At 30.3% G+C, this 4,818-nt stretch overlaps 1 pseudogene; it reads right to left on the reverse strand.

Annotated features, from left to right (window-relative positions):
• Positions 1-1,803: 1,803 nt before the first annotated feature.
• LOC145247608 (5S ribosomal RNA) lies at positions 1,804-1,920 on the reverse strand (annotated as a pseudogene).
• Between the last annotated feature and the right edge of the window lie 2,898 nt (positions 1,921-4,818).

The raw sequence follows: 4,818 nt of genomic DNA on the forward strand, positions 1-4,818 counted from the left end.
ACACACATATATATATATTTATATTATAGATTACATATAAAATTATCTGGTTGCATTTTTCTAGTTTGGTATCCGTAGCAATATTTGATTCGAAATAGCCATTTTTCTTTTAATTTTGAGCATGTACTTGTATTTTTTTTATTTTATGCGGCAAAAATGTGTTTTACTTAGACTTCTTTAAAATAACATTAATTTTGATTTGGAAATTTTTATCATTGGGTCCTGTACACGAGTCATCTTGAAATTCTCAATGGCTTAATAGTTTACCTATGCTAGCTTTAACATAAACAATTGCATATGATTAACGAGGATTTCAAATGAGTTGTTTACCTTTGTATATCACACTTGTAGGTGCAAAGATATCTTTGTTACATTTCTTTATGCAAAACTAGGCATGAAGCCACTTGATGTAAGAAGCTAAAAAAATTACCACCCTTTCAACGATAAGTGTTAGATAGAATAGATTCTGAGCCAGAAAACAGCAATTCTTTCCTCTTTGCCAGAAACATTGCTCCTGGAATGTGAGGACGAAAGGACAATACGGAAGCGAGAATTTACAAGGCTGTGTCAAAAGTAAACTCTTGCTTCCCTTTTTTTGTTGTATAGTCCTCACATTCTATAAGCGATATCTCAGCAAATCAAAAATAAATTCCCGATCTGGCCTTATCCCTTACGTCACGATAATTTTCGATCTCTCCCTTATTTTCTTTCAACTGAAAAAATCGATGCGTTTTGAAAATATAATAATGTTGTTTTCCTTTCCTTCTTGTCTTTTTTTTTGTTTATTTTTTGTTGTTGTTTGTTTATTTTTTAAATTTTTTTGTTTGTTTTGTTTGTTTGGTTTTGTTTTGTTTGGTCTGGCTTTGTTTTATCCGCGGCATTCTCCAATAAAGGTGAAACACGTCTTACTTATAAGACTTTAACAGAAAAACTACATTCAATTCCATGAGCGGTCCTTTGGTATCATTCATGATCTGTTTATTTCCTAGTACGCTAAGTTTAATTTTATTTCCGTGAATACTGGCGGCGTGCATATTTTTTTACTCGCGTTCACCCCTAACAAGGCATACCGCCACTTGGACGTAAGGGACTATTATTTGCGACCATGCCTAGCAATGATTAACAAGATGTTGGTTTACATTACATTTAAATTTCTGCATATCAGTACAGTAAGGGAAGACGGTAGCAGGAAAGGAATTCCAAAGTCTACCTGTTCGAGGGAATAAACTATTAGAGTGGAAAGCTTTCTGGCATTTGGGGACATCAACAGTGAAGGGGTGTGATTTTGTTGCTAAGCGAGTTTGTCAGGATATATATGCCGAGGGAGCACAAGTGCAACGAGTTTATCGGAGCACATTCCATTAAAATATTTGTAAAACAGGCACAGAGTTGCAACATTGCTAGTAAATATTAAATTGATAATATTTTTTTATGCACTGACAAATTTATTTTACAAACGGCTAGATGATAACGACATGAAATTGTTTTGTGTGCGTTATTTTGTTAGTGTGTGTGTGTTCTTTTTGTTCTGCTACAAACAGTTTGACAGGTTAGGATGATTTCCACAGAAGCTGCGTGTGTGTACACTATCATACGATAACTTAGACTATAAAGGTGGGGGGGATCCTTCAGTTTGTGACAGACTATGGATCCCTACGAAGTGGTGACTGCACGTGAAATTTTTGTGGCATGAGGTGCGCAATCACCAACCACACCTCTCCAAAGACGACATTGTTAAATACCAGTGGCAAATGAAGTGTATGTACAGGACGACTGGAAGCAAATGCCGAGATAAGCGGAGAGCACATACTGCACCTAGAATTCCCAAACGGTCACCCATCAAGTACTAACCAGGCTCAACGTTGCTTAACTTCGGTGATCTGACGAGAACCGGTGTGTCAACGCAATTATGCCGTATGACTAAGACTATAATGGTTTTATTTGAGTGTTTTTTTTTTCTTACGTGTTATTCTTATATTATTGATTCCCGGATGTTGGGATCAAAGTGTAGTACCCTTTCTATTCTTGATCAAAGAAGAAAACACTTTTTTTATGTATTGCGTTTTCTTAACAAAATATTTAGCCATTGAAATGAATTATTTGGTGAAATAAAAATCATATTTAATGATGCAATCAGTTCCATTGGAATGCATTTCGGTTTCTGAGAAAAATAGTCTTTTTGATTACTAATTCGGTGAAATAAAATTCAGAATTAGAAAAAAAATTATTTAGAAAAAAAGCGTTTCTGATAATATTAAATCCACAAGCATGCATTTTGATGTAGAAAAACTTAGATATATATTTATATGACAATTAAATTAATAGAAACTGCACATTGTTCGAGAGTGTTAATATTCTTTTGTTTATTTTTGGACTTTCGGACTGGGATCAAAATGTAATTTTTTTTTATCTTCGAGCAAATGAGGGAGCGATTTTTTCTATGTATGCCAGTTTCTAAGAAAATATGCGAGTCATATTTATGAATGATTCCATGAAATGAAAAATCTTACTTACAACAAATAATTTATTGAAAAACTATGAAATCAGCCATTTTAATTACTTTGTACAATTCTATTTTTCTGACTCTAAATATGAATTGAATTAAAAAATTTGTAAAATTATAAAGATAAGACAAGGTAAGAGAGTGGGACAAAGAAGAAGAAAAGAAAAGAAAGAAGGGAAATGGATAATTGTTCGTGTCAAACACACATATAAATATATATATATATACGCACACATATATATGCATATATACATATAGATATATATATTTTATAATTTGTCTTTACATAAGCAGTAATTTGTTGCTACACAGTCATGAGCATGTTTCAGCCAGACGGGTGTTTCTCGTGAAAGATGGGCGAGGGGTGACGAGTGATTGGAGCTCAGACGAGCACCTGCCATGAAAATAACGATAAAACAAAGACAGACTCGCAACGTCTCTTCTGTGGGAGAGAGGTTGCAGGGAAGAGAAAAGGGCATCCCCCACTAAACCACGAAGTCTATTTTGTACTCTGTCAAGGCAGGATAGGCTGTTACTAAATACTAGAAGACCGAAACATGCTCGTGACTGTGTAGCAACAAATTGCTGCTTATGTAAAGACAAATTTAAAATGTGAGTTGCTCTACTTCCGTATTGAGCACTCTTGTATTAACGTCGTTATATTTCACTGGTTACCCTACTTTTGAAAAATAGAAACCGCAAATATATATATATATATATATATATATATATATATATATATACATATATATATATATATATACATATATATATATATACATATATATATACATATATATATATACATATATATATATGCATATATATATATACATATATATATACATATATATATACATATATATATATATATACATATATATATATATATACATATATATATATATACATATATATATACATATATATATGCATATATATATAAATATATATATATATACATATATATATACATATATATATACATATATATATACATATATATATACATATATATATATACATATATATACATATATACATATATATATACATATATATATATACATATATATATACATATATATATATATACATATATATATACATATATATATACATATATATATATATATACATATATATATACATATATATATACACACATATATATACATACATATATATATACATATATATATATATAATTAAAAAAACAACAATTTTGTTCGTTTCTTGATCTTACCAAAAGACTTCATTTCACTTCGGTTTGTTTTTCATTTTTATAAACATTTTCCAAATATTTTTTGCATTTTATGACCACCATCATGTAATAAAATTTCATACAATGCTAAAACCAGCAATTTTTAGCTTTGCTATACGTATAATTTTGCAAACATATTGCTTTTCATCTAAAGACAAGAAATGTTGTATTCTTTGAAACTCTGCGGTATAAGCATTAGTATCCTTGTTTGAGGAATTCAGTCGAAAATAAATTTTGCATGTTAATTTTAATTTACGATTTTCATATATAAAGCAAAAAGGGCCCGCATCTGGCAACCATTAATCTAGTTCTATACTTCTGTTTTAATTGTATAACTTATATATCTTTAGCATGAATATATTCTAAGTTTAAAACCTATTTGTTTTCACTTAAATTATCTCCCTTGAAATTTAATGAGCATGCTATTTAAAGAATTGTTTTGGAAAATAATCTTTTTTTTATGAAATCGACGATTCATGTTAATATAAACAAAACTGTTGCAAATACATATATAAAGAGAAAATAGGACAATAAAATTAAAAATTAGTAGCACCAAACATTATTTTATTAAAAACTGTTTCAAAAATTGTCGGCAAATTAGGTATACAAATCGCTGTGTTTGGGTATTTGCTTTCTACTATGCATGTTGTATTTTAAAAGACTGTTGTCTTATTGATTTACATAACTGAGGTCGATTTCGATGTTAAGATAGACGTGATAAATGAAATTAAAAAAAAAGAATTTTCGCATTTATTCATTGTTTGTTTTTGTTTTACGGCATATCAACCCTTTTCAGGTTATTTAATGCCGAATCCAGTTATTTTTATTTTTTTTTTTATAGAATATATATATATATTTTTCAAGTCAGTTTCTATTTAACCCAGAGTGTGGACCCTAACAGGTACTACCACTCCGGGTCAGAGTGGAACTGGGAGCAATAGCAATTAAATGGTGGCTCCACACTCCCCAAAGCTCGCAAGGTGGGGCCCTCACCATCGGATATAGGTTAAGGTCATATTCAGGACCCACAAATGTGGCTTTAAGTTTTTAA

This window comes from Euprymna scolopes, chromosome 25 (assembly GCF_053919585.1).
Source record: "Euprymna scolopes isolate OS-2025 chromosome 25, ASM5391958v1, whole genome shotgun sequence".
In the NCBI taxonomy this organism is placed as follows: Eukaryota; Metazoa; Mollusca; class Cephalopoda; order Sepiida; family Sepiolidae; genus Euprymna; species Euprymna scolopes.